At 45.8% G+C, this 15,057-nt stretch overlaps 1 protein-coding gene across 1 annotated transcript in view; it reads right to left on the bottom strand.

Annotated features, from left to right (window-relative positions):
* The window catches only part of TMEM132E (transmembrane protein 132E), an 839,391-nt gene that overhangs the window by 13,451 nt on the left and 810,883 nt on the right, over window positions 1-15,057 (bottom strand). The gene's annotated exons all lie outside the window — the stretch shown is intronic.

The following is a 15,057-nucleotide window of genomic DNA, read 5'->3' on the forward strand; positions in this document are numbered from 1 at the left end:
TAATTGGTGGAAAAAGGTTGAACTTGATGGACCAAGGTCCTTTTTCAACCTATGTAACTATGCGATGCCAAACATTTCATTGTGTAAAAGCATTAAACATTTAAAAATTAAACAAATGTGGTATCTCTGTAATTGTACAGACCGAAGAATAAAAAAACAAAATAGAAAGCTAGCAAAAAATTTTGTGCCAAAAATGGTACCAAAAGAAACATCAATATAACTAGCCCTCACATTACTTTGAAATGCAGAAAAATTATACATCTCAAAATATGGCAATGCAAAATCTTTTCTTTGTTAAAAAGAAAGCATTTTTTAGTTTGTGATAGTAACAAAATCTCAAAAAAGTATATAAATCTGATATCGCTGTAATTGTCCCAACCCATGCTGCTGATTTATTAATTCATTCTTTCTCCCAAAGTTTGCAGTAAAGCCTGCTTTACACCTTTCAATTAAGCATACGATATCGTATGTGATGTGACACGCCCCCATCGTATGTGCGGCACGTTCAATTTGTTGACGGTGTTGCACAATCGATTAAAAGCTGTCACACGTATTTACCCTTCCATAAGACCTCGCTGTGGGCGGCGAACATCCAATTCCTGGAGTGGGAGGGACGTTCAGTGTCACACTGACATCACACGGCAGCCGGCCAATAGAAGCGGTGGGGCGGAGATGAGCGGGGCGTAAACATCTCGCCCACCTGCTTCCTTCCGCATTGCCGGCAGGACGCAGGTAAGATCTGTTCATCGTTCCCGGGGTGTCACACACTGCGATGTGTGCTGCCTCGGGAACATTGAACAACCCGACGTGCAATTTTTAAGGAAATGAACGATGTATATGCTATGAACGGTTTTACGTTCAATCGCAATCGCACGTAGCTGTCACACGCTACAACACCACTAACAATGCCGGATGTGCGTCACTTACGACGTGACCCCGCCGACACATCGTTAGATATGTTGTAGCGTGTAAAGCGGCCTTAAGGCACCATTCACATTTATCCTGCACTTTATGCTAAACGCTTATGACGCGCCCACAGGGTCTGGGGGAGTTACTCGTCACCGGGCCGGTGTAGGGAATGGAATGTCACAGTGGCCAGGCCCGGTTCCGTGACCCCGGCTTTGTCAATAAAGATGGAGGAGTTATTTACTGGGGAGTAGAGTTTGTATTCGTGATGCCACCTGTGGTTTGCAGCCAATATAGGGGCTGCCGCTGCGTGAGGTGTCCTCTTGGGCAGATGGTAGCGCAGCTTGGTTGGTGTAGCTCTCCACAGGAAGAGCTCAGGCCCCTGGGATGTTGGGAGAAGTTGTCTCCTTCTGCTGTGCAGCTAACGCAAGGGTAGGAGTGTGGGATGGACTGGACGACACAGGGATAGCAGTCAAAGTTCTTTACTCACTGAAGTATCACCGTCTCTAGAGTGCCGGATTTCACTGTCATGGGCTCCAGCCGATCTCGGATAGTTCAGAGGTCAGAGCCGGTGCTTCTCTCTGTGAGTCCTTCTTTCTTGCGCTGTGTTGTGCGGGTCCCTGTGGCTTGAAGCTACGCTGAGACCCTCTGCCTTGTAATGGCTCCGGTTTCCACCCGTATGGCAGGCAGCGAGAGTCCTTTACTGATGCCGCTCTGTTGTCACGGCTCCTGGCTCTAGTATGCTGCTGTACCTCGGGCACTTAGTGTGGGCCAGGAGACTTGCAATCTCCAGCCCTGCGGATTCTGTTTGTGGGACTTGCAGTACCCACCAGCCTAGGACTCTGCACCCTGCTGTTTGCGCTCGGTCCTGAGGGAGTTATGGTGCAGCTCTCTCCTCAGCAACCGTCTTCTCTCCGCTCTCTCTCTGATTCCCTGTGTGTGTGTGTGGTTTTGCTCCCCCTTTAAGATGTTCCATCCCCGGGTTACTGAACTAGTGGGCAGGAGGTCCACTACCTTGTGATGGCCATCCCCAGTACCCTACCCTAACCCAGTCCCAGTGGGAGGTAAACTGACAGTGCGTTGTGTGGATTTTGGTGGTTACCGGCAATGACCTCCTCCTCTCTACCCAAGATGAATACCGCACGTCAGCTGAGGTGCAGTACCCTGTGGTGACTGAAGCCTCAGGAGCGCGACACTTACATTAGTGTTTACGTGTAACTCTATGAAATACGTGATTTAAACAGAACCACCAATGGAAGATTCCCTATAATGAGGCAGAGGAAGTCACCTTGTCCTATGATCGAGAGGTTTCCATCTTTTCAAGAGTGCATAAAAGTATGGACAACCACAGTTTTGAGTACTTCTGAAAAGGACACCGACGAACAGAGTCCAGAGTAACTTTGCTGCCAAATTATAGTGAATAGGTCCCTTGGGCGTCTCATCTGAATCAGGTCATTTGGAGATTCAGATATAAACCGCAGTGGAAGTGCTTAGCGTACAACACAGGATAAATGTGATCCAAACTTTTATGTAAAAACTGCCCAATAAAAGCTTCAAATCAATCTACAAAAAAGCAAGTCCGCACTCAGGTTTGTCATCTGTAACTGGAGATATAGGAGGTGTGGCGCCCCTGAGGCTTCAGTCACCACAGAGTATTGCATCCAAATTTGGTTGTAATGCTAAACCCGGATCCTAAGGAGGTCAGTGCTGGTTTCACCACTTACACACTCAAATACACACCAGGTTGTCCCTGTTCCCACTAGGAACTGGACTAGCATCGGGTAATAAAGGGGTCGCCGACAGACTGGCATTTACAGGATGCCCTCAAACAGGGGCCCCAGTCCCACTAGCTTAGGACCTGGGAGAGAGGAGGAGCAGGCAGCTGGGGGAGTCAGGAGCCAACACAACAGTTAAGGTGGCTTTACACACTGCAACATCTCAAACGACATCGCTGTAACGTCACCGGTTTTGTGACGTAATAGCGACCTCCCCAGCGACATTGCAGTGTGTGAAACACATCAGCAACCTGGCCCCTGCTGTGAAGTTGCTGATCGCTACAAATTGTTCAGGACCATTCTTTGGTCCTTTGTTTCCCGCTGTGCAGCAAAGTCTCAGTGTGTAAAGGGGACTTAAAACACTGGAAACGAGTGATGTGTCACAATATCTGCCGCGGGCGGAGGAGGGGACGCTGCGCTCTCCCACTGCTCGGGTCCAGCTGTCGCTGCTGCTGCGGCCTCTGCTGCTCGGTGGCTCGAGCGATGGGCCGGATCCCGGGGACTCGAGCGGCGCTCCTCGCCCGTGAGTGAAAAGGGGGATTGGTTTTGTGGATTTATTGTCCGTGACGCCACCCACGGTTGTGGTGATTGTGTGGACACCACCGCTGCTCTGTATGGGGATCCCGGGAGCGGTGACAGGGAGCAGCTTTGTTGTTATTTCTCCCCTCCATGGGTAGGGGGTTGATTGTCCCGGGGCCCGGTGATGGGGTAGGGATGGATGGCAGGCCGGGTGTGGGGCCTGGTGAGGTGCAGGGTCGCAGGGGCAGCGCTGTGCCGTACGGCATGGTGGTACTCACTCAGCCTGAGACGTTGACACAGTTCTCGGTAAAACACACGGCTGGAAAGATGGTTCCCACGGACGGCTGCTGTTGCTTTTCCCCGGTAGTTAACGGTGACTGTCTCTTTCCCTGCACCTAGTACTTCTGTTGGTTGTGATGGGTTCCCACCGGTAATCCGCTCCCCGACTTGGATATGGGCCTGAGGAGCCCCTCTTTGCCCGCAGGCGCTGTCCCTGAGAAACTGGTGCCTTGGCGGTGGCGGTGTCTCTCTCATACGGTTGGACTGTTGCCTTCAATCGAGACTTAGTTGTTTGGAGACCCGGGGGTCCCCTTCACTGACGGATTTGGCAAATTCACGGCGACTCCTAGCCTTGCCGAGATCCGAAAGGCCCCTGCCAATGGTGCTGGCTTCTTCTTGTGTACCGGTCCGGTACCGCCGGGCCACCACCCTTCCGCGGTCCTCACGGCAACTCCGATCAGCCTCCACTGCAGACGGTCACCGCCGTCTGCTAACCTTGCTGTCTCTGTCCGGGGCACACACCCGGACTAGCTTCAGGCTCTCAAACTGTCACTTTTTCTCCTTCCACTTGCTCCTCTACCACTCAACTCCTCTCACTTCCTCCTCCAACACTAATCTGCCTGTGTTTTCCTTCCTCCACGACTGTGAACTCCTTGGTGGGCGGAGACCAACAGCCTGGCTCCACCCACTGGTGTGGACATCAGCCCCTGGGGAAGGCAACAAGGATTTCTAGTCTAGCTTTGATGTACCTAACCAGGGTGTAGGGTGTGGTGATGTCATTACCTGTGACCCCTGGCTTGCCCAGGGCGTCACATATCTGTCAATCACTATTCTCTGTCAGTCGGTCTCTATTCTCTCTCTGTCTGTCTGTCCCTCTCTCACAGTCTGTCGGTCATTTTCCCCTCCTCTCTCATACTCACCGTTCCCCGATCCCCGGCGCGGCACTGCACGGCATTCACACTGCTGCGGCGGCTTTTACTATTTTGAAAAAGCCGGCCGCTCATTAAACAATTTCGTATTCCCTACTTTCCCCGCCCACAGGCGCCTATGATTGGTTGCAGTGAGACACGCCCCCACGCTGAGTGACAGGTGTCTCACTGTACCCAATCACAGCAGCCGGTGGGCGTGTCTATACTGTGCAGTGAAATAAATAATTAAATAATTAAAAAAACCGGCGTGCGGTCCCCCCCAATTTTAATACCAGCCAGATAAAGCCATACGGCTGAAGGCTGGTATTCTCAGGATGGGGAGCTCCACATTATGGGGAGCCCCCCAGCCTAACAATATCAGTCAGCAGCTGCCCAGAATTGCCGCATACATTATATGCGACAGTTCTGGGACAGTACCCAGCTCTTCCCGATTTGCCCTGGTGCGTTGGCAAATCGGGGTAATAAGGAGTTATTGGCAGCCCATAGCTGCCAATAAGTCCTAGATTAATCATGTCAGGCGTCTCCCCGAGATTCCTTCCATGATTAATCTGTAAATTACAGTAAATAAACACACACACACCCGAAAAAATCCTTTATTAGAAAAAAAAAAACACAAACACATTCCCTCACCACCAATTTAATAAGCCCCAAAAAGCCCTCCTTGTCCGGCGTAATCCACGGACCTCCAGCGTCGCTTCCAGCTTTGCTGCATGGAGGTGACCGGAGCAGCAGAATACACCGCCGCTCCTGTCACCTCCACGCAGCTAATGAAGACAGCCGCGCGATCGGCTGAGCTGTCACTGAGGTTACCCGCTGTCACTGGATCCAGCGGTGGATGCAGCGGTGGCCGCGGGTAACCTCAGTGACAGCTCAGCTGATCGCACTACTCACCGCCGCTCCGGTCAGCTCCACGCAGCAACTGAGGTGAGTAGCGCGATCAGCTGAGCTGTCACTGAGGTTACCCGCAGCCACCGCTGCATCCACTGCTGGATCCAGGTAACCTCAGTGACAGCTCAGCTGATCACGCTATTGCCTTCATTAGCTGCGTGGAGGTGACAGGAGCGGCGGTGTATTCTGCTGCTCCTGTCACCTGCATGCAGCTGAGCTGGATGCGACGCTGGAGGTCTGTGGATTACGCCGGACAAGGAGGGCTTTTTGGGGCTGATTAAATTGGTGATGAGGGAATGTGTTTGTGTTTTTTATTTCTAATAAAGGATTTTTTCGGGTGTGTGTGTTTATTTACTGTAATTTACAGATTAATCATGGAAGGAATCTCGGGGAGACGCTTGACATGATTAATCTAGGACTTATTGGCAGCTATGGGCTGCCAATAACTCCTTATTACCCCAATTTGCCAACGCACCAGGGCAAATCGGGAAGAGCCGGGTACAGTCCCAGAACTGTCGCATATAATGTATGCGGTAATTCTGGGCAGCTGCTGACTGATATTGTTAGGCTGGGGGGCTCCCCATAACGTGGAGCTCCCCATCCTGAGAATACCAGCCTTCAGCCGTATGGCTTTATCTGGCTGGTATTAAAATTGGGGGGGACCGCATGCGGTTTTTTTAAATTATTTAATTATTTATTTCACTGCACAGTATAGACACGCCCACCGGCTGCTGTGATTGGGTGCAGTGAGACACCTGTCACTCAGCGTGGGGGCGTGTCTCACTGCAACCAATCATAGGCGCCTGTGGGCGGGGAAAGTAGGGAATACGAAATTGTTTAATGAGCGGCCGGCTTTTTCAAAATAGTAAAAGCCGCCGCAGCAGTGTGAATGCCGTGCAGCGCCGTGCCGGTGATCGGGGATCGGTGAGTATGAGAGAGGAGGGGAAAATGACCGACAGACTGTGAGAGAGGGACAGAGATAGTGACGGACCGACAGAGAGAGAATAGAGACCGAGAGGGAGAGACCGACTGACAGAGAATAGTGATTGACAGATATTGTGATACATCACTCGTTTCCAGTGTTTGACTAGCTAGGTCGTTCTGCAGGTCCGGATCGCTGTTGCATCGTTGGCCAGGTTTGCCTGTTTGACAGCTCACCAGAGACTCACCAGAGACTTTGTAGCGATCCCGGCCAGGTTGGAATCGCTGGTGGGATCGCTGAAAGTCTCAGTGTGTAAAGGGGCCTTTAGATAGTTCTCCAACAGGAGAGGAAAGGAGCAGACGTGTCTCACAGGTGCTCCGGTGGGAAGGAGGAAAAGTTCACATGATTGCCGTGGGTTAGAGTGCATCTGGTGCCCTCAGAACCGGCGCCATATAGGGCAGCAGGACCCTAGGGAAGATCATACTTCACGTTTGTTTTCCAGAATCTGCCTAAAAAGCTTCAAGCTTTCCTGGCCACACAGTGCCCTAAAGTACAGTGCCAGAGAGGATCCGGGGTTTTGCATAACATCTGACCCCATATAGGAACCATGGCACCTGCATATAGGAACAAGAGTACTACTCGTGAAAACCCGGGTCCCCATTTAGCTTCAAGGGAGGAACCCACCGAACACCATACCGGACTGATCTCTAAAAGGATTCGGGATCGACGGAGCTCATCTCGGCAAGTGACTGGTATTACTCAGGTGAGCGGCATCATACAAAAGTGAGTAAACAACCTGGAACTGCAGCCATAGACTCTGTTTCTTGATTACCAGCACTGCCGTTCGGAGCCTCGGCGCCCGTCATTGCTACTCTCCTCATCATCCTCCCCGGGGCCCGCTACACCTGTGGGGAGTGATACCATCAATAGCTGCTACCACCATCTGCCCCGGAGGACAGCGACAGCAGCGGCGGACAATTACCTGGCCGCATACCACAGGTGGCGTCACGACATTCACCTCACAACTACTCCCATCATCCTTCCCCAGCTATCTTCTGTATGCCTCAGGGCAATGGAGCCAGGCTAGGCTGCACATGACAATGACAGTCGATGGCCCGGCGACGAGTAGGGTAACTGCCTGCCCTGTGGGGCGCTACAGAGGCATCCACATTACTGCTAGCACATAGGCTCTGGAAAAGAGTTATGTCTTCCTCCACAAAAAATAAACCAAGCAAAATCTATGCTGGCAGATTCAAATTCTCCTTTCCTTTCTGAGCCCCACGGCATGTCTGAAACATACTTAAAGTCCATATGTTTGGGATTTCGGTAGTGAGGGACCTGCACAATTTACAGGTTACATGTCTCCAGAAGCACGAGCTGGGCACAATGTACTGGACACTACAATGTACTGGGCACTACAATGTATTGGTCACTACAGTGGCAGATTTGCAATTTTCATTCAGAAGCATTCATTGTTCCTTGTTTATGGAAAATACCCTTGGAGTCAAAATCTTCAGATTAGATTAAATTATAGAGTGGTGTAATTTCCAAAATAGAGTCACTTGAGGGGGGATGCTGCTCTTCCGGCACTTAAGGTCTCTATACATGGAGTCTGCAAACTATTGTATGAAAATTTGTACTCTTCCTTCTGTAGTTTTGCTGTGTAGCTAAGCATTACTGTACAGCCACATGTGGTGTATTGCCATGTTCAGCACAAATTGTGCGACAGATTTTGAGGCGATTTTTAACTATTTCTCTTTGCGAAAATGTGAAATCTTGGACAAAAACAATATTTTTGTGGTAAAAATTGAATAATTCTTTATTCACCGCCCAATGTGATAAAAATTCTGTATGGCACACTTGTGGTGTCAATATGATCACTGCACCCCTAGATTAATTCATTGAGAGGTGTATTTTTTAAAATGGGGGTCGATTGTGGAGGGTTCTGCAGATCTTATACCCCAGGGGCTCAGCCAATGTGACATGGAACCCTCAAACTATTCCAATAAAATCAACAGTATACTATGGCGCTCCTTCCCTTCTGAGCTTTGCCTCCTTTTCTGAGCTTTGTCTCAAAACACGTTTTTGACCATATATGGGTTATTGTTGCACTCAGGAGAAATTGTGTAACAAACTCTATCATTCATATTCTCCCATTACTCTTTTTGAAAATTAAAAACTAGAAAAAGAACAACATTTTAGTGGAAAAAAAATGAATTTTCATTTACTCAGCCGAATATCATACAATTCTAGGAACCACCTAAGGATTAAAAATGCTCAACAATCTCCTAGATGAATTCCTTGAGGTGTGTATTTTCCAAAATGGGGTCACTTGTAGGCGTTTCTGCAATTTTGGCATGTCAGGGGATCTTCAAATGTGACATGACATTTGTCATAAGTGGTATAGAGGTAACAAGGGACCAGGGCCCCGGCTATTCCTGTTCTCAGGGATACCTCTTAAGTTGAGGACGTCTGCACTGCCTTCCTGGCCCTGCTACTGGCCAGCCCTGATCTAATACCCCCTATACTCCTCCTAAGGAAAGAGACAGGAGTGGTTAAACCCATGAAAATTGACAAACAGTGGAAACAAAAACTTCATCACACAGCACACTCACACAGATGTATTAAGCAACAAGTGATAGAGCAGGGAGGAAATGAGACAATAAACACCAGCAAAAAGGGAGACACAGCATATGGAACAGTTTAGCAGAACTATAGTCGGCATGGGAAGATAGATTCCACCATCTTAAGAAGGTGGGGAAAAACTATGAAAGGTTTCCCAGAAAATGTGATACTAGAGGTAACCAGCAGGTTAGCAGGGATTAACTCTTAGTAGCCTGACCATTAGTGAGCACACAGTTGGTCGATGTCCGAGCCTAACTGTGCAACTCAGAGGCACCAGATATACCACAGTGTGGAGAGTCAAAGTCTGTAGTGTGAACAGTGTCTGATGCTGCCCTGAGACGAGTATTGAGCCAAACGCCTTGTGACCCTATTCCAGCCAAAATGACACTCCTTTGCTTCTGAGCTGTGCACTCAAACAATAGTTTTTCACCATATATGGGGTATTGGCATACTGAGGAGAAATTGCAGAACAAATTTTATGGTACAATTTCTCCTCTTACGGCCCTGTCATACACATAGATAAATCTGCGGCAGATCTGTGGTTGCAGTGAAATTGTGGACAATCAGTGCCAGGTTTGTGGCTGTGTACAAATGGAACAATATGTCCATGATTTCACTGCAACCACAGATCTGCCAAAGATTTATCTCTGTGTGTGACAGGTCCTTTACCCTTGTGAAAATACAATTTTGGTGTAAAGCAACATTTTTGTGGGAAAGTGTAATGTTATTTTCATGGCTCAATGTTATAAATATGTTCTGTCGCTTATCCATGTTATGTAAATAAAAGCTTATAACCTGACTTTAAATTCATCCATTGGTTTCATAAATTACTCTTTTGAAAGCTGAAACCCTCCCAAATTTGGTTTAGGTTATGAAAATAAAGTTGCTGAAAAACTGAAATATTGATCATTTAATGAACACAGAAAGGTCAGATTGTCGCAAGACAAAAGTTTTGTCGCCTTGTCATATAATGCACCCCATCCTAGTTTACATCCTCACCTGTGCTCACTAAATGATCGGTTAATTAGTGGATGTGTATAAAAAGAAACCCAGCACCCCAGACCTTCATTTGAACTGCAACTTGACCTCTGAGAATATGCCATAAATCCACACTGAGACGATAGCCTTGATTATCAAGACGCTGAAGAACAGATCCACTGCAGAGGTGGCTGGCACCTCCAGCGTCAAGTACAAAGAATTAAAAAAAGATTTGAAGAGACTGGAGATGTTTTTGACAAGGCCAGGTCCGGCAGACCGCGCAAGACAACTGCTCAGGAGGAACGTTTGTTGGTTAGAAAATCCAAAGCCAGCCCCTCTTCCACTGCAGCAGAGCTCCAAAAGACCTGGTCACCTCAAGTCCCTGTGTCAACTTGAACAGTTTGTAAGATTCTGTCTCAAAATGGCCTCCATGGACGAATCAGTGCCCAGAAGCCAGCACTAAACAAAAGGCAATTAAAAAAACGTGTGGCATTCGCCAAGTCCCACAGCCTGCTAGACAGATGGACGCTGGAAAATTAGCAGAAGGTGGATTTCTCTGATGAATCTTCAGTTGAATTACACCACAGCTGCCGCAAATACTGCAGGAGACCTACTGGAACCAGTATGGATCCAGAAAACAGTTAAGTTTGGTGGTGGAAAGATCATGATCTGGGGTTACATTCAGTATGGGGGTGTGCAAAACATTTGCAAGGGGGAAGGCAATATCAATAGCCTAAAATATCAAGACGTATTAGCTACCTCTTACATTCCCAATCATAAAAGGGGTCAAATTCTGCAGCAGGATGGTGCTCCATCTCATACATCCATCTCTACAACAATGTTCCTCCTGGCAAAGAAGATCAATGTGCTCAAGGACTGGCCAGCCCAGTCACCAGACATGAACATCATTGAGAATGTTTGGGGTAGGATGAAAGAGGAAGCTTGGAAGACAAAACCAAAGAATCTAGATGAACTCTGGGAGGCATGTAAGACTGCATTCTTTGCTATTCCTGATGACTTTATCAATAAATTGTATGAATCATTGTTGAACCACATGGATGCAGTCCTTCAAGCTCATGGAAGTCACACAAAATATTAAATATGGCTCGAATAGCACCACAACTTCATTCACCAATTTTATGCAACATATCTTTGTACTAGAAGTTAATTATTTGTTTGAATCTCACATTACTTTCTGTGGGCGACAAAACTATTGTCTTGCCAAAATCTGACCTTTCTGTGTTCATTAAATGATCAATATTTCAGCTTTGCAGCAACTCTATTTTCATAACCTAAACCAAATTTGGGAGGGTTTCAGCTTTCAAAAGAGTAATTTATAAAACCAATGGATGAATTTAAAGTCAGGTTATAAGCTTTTATTTACATAACATGGATAAGTGACAGGGACTGTAGTTTCCAAAATGGGGTCACTTATCTGGGGTTTCCACTGTTTAGGCATATCAGCAACTCTACATACAAGACATTGCATCCACTATCAATTCCAGCCAAATTTGCTTTCCTAATGTCAAATGGTGCTACTTCCCTTCCAAGCCCAGCTGTGCACCCAAACAATAGTTTTCCACCACATATGGGGTATCAATGTACTCAGGACAAATTGCACATTGTAACATGCATTTTCTCTGGTTACTATTGTGAAACTAAGAAATTTGGGATTGAAGCAACATTTTTGTGGGAAAAACTGGATTTTTTTATTTTCATAGCTCAATGTTGTAAAACTCTCTGAAGCAGCTGTGGGTTAAAGGTTCTCACCACACAGAGTTAAATTCCTTGTTAGACCTAGTTTACAAAATGTGGTCCCTTGTGTGGATTTTCTAACATTTAGGTACATCAGGGACTCTGTAAACATGACATTGCATCCACTATCAATTACAGCCAATTTTGCATTCTAAATGTCCAATGATGCTTCTTCCCTTCCGAGACCTGCCATGCAACTCAAATAATAGTGTTCCACATATGGGATATCGGCATATTCACGAGAAATTGCACCACAAATTGTACAGTGCATTTTCCCTGTTACCTTTGTTAAAATAAAAAATTGAGGCTAAAGCAACATTTTTGTGCGAAAAATTAGGTTTTTTTATGTTCATGGCTCAACATTATAAAATTCTGTGAAGCACCTGAGGGTTCAAGGAGCTCAACTCACATGTAGATAAATTCGTTGAGGGGTGTAGTTTCCAACTTGGGGTCACTTTTGGGAAGTTTCTACTGTATAAGCACATCAGGAGTTATGCAAGCATGACATGGCGTCTGGAACAGTTTCCAGGCAATTTTGCATTCAAAAAGTCAAATGGTGCTCTTTTCCTTCCAAGCCCTGCCATGTGCCCAAACAGTAATTTGACACCACATATGGGGGATCGGCATATTCAGGAGAAAGTACATATCAAATTGTATTGTGATTTTTCTCCTGTTACCGTTTTGAAATAAAAATTTGGGGCTGAAGCAACATTTTTGTGGGAAAAATTATTTTTTTAATTTCATGGCTCAACATTTTAAAATTCTGTGAAGCACCTGGGGGCTTAAGGTGCTCACACACATCTAGATAAAATCCTTGAAGAATGTAGTTTCAAAAATGGGGTCACTTGTGTTTTTGTAACTGTGCTTAGGCACATAAGGGTCTCTGCAGATAGGACATGACATGATTTCAACCAATTGTGCTTTTCTCTTTCAAGTCCTGCTGTGTGCCCAAACAGTAGTTTTCCACCATATATGGGATATAAGCATATTTAGGAGAAATTGCATAGAAAACTCTATGGTGCATTTTCTATGTCTCCCTTGTTCCCCAAAAATTTGGCGCAAAAATTAAAATTGTGGAAAAAAAGTACAATTTTCATTTCTCTTTTCACATTGCTTTAACGCATGTGAAACATCTGAAGCGTTATTAAACTTCTTGAATGTGGTTTTGAGTCGTTTGAGCAGTTCAGTTTTTAGAATAGTGTCACTTTTGAGTATTTTCTGCCACCTAGACTTCGCAAAGTCACTTCAAATGTGATGTGGTCCCCCAAAAAATAGTTTGTAAATTTTGTTGGAAAATGAGAAATTGCTGATAAACTTAAAATTAACCCTTCTAACTTCCTAACAGAAAAAAAATCTTTAAAAAATAGTACTGATGTGAAGTAGGCATGTGGTAAATGTTATTTATTAACTATTTTGTATGACATAACTCCATCGTTTAAGGACACAAAAATTAAACTTTTGAAAGTTGCCAAATTTTTAAAATTTTTCCAAATTTCCAATATTTTTTACAAAAAGCATTATTCTAAGTTTACCACTAACATGAAGTACAAAATGTCCCGAACAGACAGTGTCAGAATCACTGGGATCAGTTACATAGGTTGAAAAAAGATCTAGGTCCATCTAGCTCAACCTTCCTCCACCAATTAAATATGTTTTTATTAAGTCATTTATAGTTGATGAAATCCAGAGTTATTACCTCATAAAGTGACACTGGTCAGAATTGAAAAATATTGGCCTTGTCAGAAATGTGAAAACAGACTGGGGGTGAAGGGGTTTTACAAATAACATAATAAAAATCTATTCAATTTTTTTTGTAATCATACTGACCTGAAAAATCATGTTGCCGTGTTAATTTTAATGCAAAATGAATAGTAAAAAAAATGAAACCTAAAAAGTAACAATGGCAGAATAGTGGGGGTTTTTTTCAACATTTCTCTATTGTACCTTAATTGAAATACTTTTTTATTCTTTTTCAGTACATTATATAATACAATCAATCAAATGATATATCTCATGTTACCAAAAAACAAGCCCTCATACAGCTATTTCAACAGAATTCTAAAAAAAAAATGTTATGGCTCTTGGAAGAAAAGGAGGAAAAAGCAAAACTGCCAAAACAAAATATTGCTACACCCAGGGGTGGCTCCAGGTTTTTGTGGGCCCTGGGTGAAAGAGTCTCAGTGGGCCCCATCCACACGTAGACATGCACAGATACATACACATACAGAGAGTAGTAGAGAATGGGTTTCACAGCCGCGCCAAAAGACTACTGGATTCTTCTCAGATTAATGTTTCTTTTATTTCATAACAGGTCAAGTCTACGTGTTTCAGGAGAACACAGCTCCCTTCTTCAGGACAAACCAGCAAAGAATCATCAAATCATTTGCTGGTTTGTCCTGAAGAAGGGAGCTGTGTTCTCCTGAAACGCGTAGACTTGACCTGTTATGAAATAAAAGAAACATTAATCTGAGAAGAATCCAGTAGTCTTTTGGCGCGGCTGTGAAACCCATTCTCTACTACTCTCTGTTATCTGCCTCATGGGGACCGCTGCCGGGACTTGGTGTTACATGCTGCTATAGGTGTTGTGACTGTCACATACACATACAGGCATATGTACACATATATATTTAAAGAGAAGTTCACAAAAACACATATAAATAGACATAAATCTAGACACAGTCATGTACACTGACATACATAGATACACATCATACATGCACACACAGACACATTAGAGATATTTCTAATATTGGGAAGCCAGCAACAGCCCCATTCACATCCCCCACTTGTCTCCATCCAGCTCCTCCTGGGCATGTGTTTGAGCCACGCTGATTGATGGCCGTCACTAACAGACATGGCCACACATAGAGCACACTGACACTGCTGTATATACATCACAAGAGAGGCTGGGGACATACACATTACTGGGGGGCATACATATTACTGAGAAAAGGGGTATACAGCAATGGGGGGGCATACAGATCCAGAGTGGGTCATACAGCTCTGGAGGGGGGCAGTGCCTCTGAGGTAGAGGGACAAACAGCTCTGAGGTGGAGGGTGACATGCAGCTCTGGGGTATACAGCTCTGGGGTGGGGGGTGACATACAACTCTGGGGGGTATACAGCACTGGGGTGGGGGGACACACAGCTTTTAGGGGGTATACAGCACTGGGGTGGAGGGGACATACAACTCTGGGGGTATAGTAGTACGCAGCCCACATATTCCTCCATATAGTGTTATGAAGCCCCCATATTGCATTATGCAGCCCCCATATTGCACTATGCAGCCCCCATATTGCACTATGCAGCCCCCATATTGCACTATGCAGCCCCCATATGGCACTATGCAATCCCCATATGGCACTATGCAACCCCCATATGGCACTATGCAACCCCTATGTAACATTAAGCAGCCCCCATATAACATTAAGCAGCCCACATATAGCACATTGCAGACCCATATCGTATTAGGCACCCTCAT

The sequence above is a fragment of the Anomaloglossus baeobatrachus genome, chromosome 2 (assembly GCF_048569485.1).
Source record: "Anomaloglossus baeobatrachus isolate aAnoBae1 chromosome 2, aAnoBae1.hap1, whole genome shotgun sequence".
NCBI lineage: Eukaryota > Metazoa > Chordata > Amphibia > Anura > Aromobatidae > Anomaloglossus > Anomaloglossus baeobatrachus.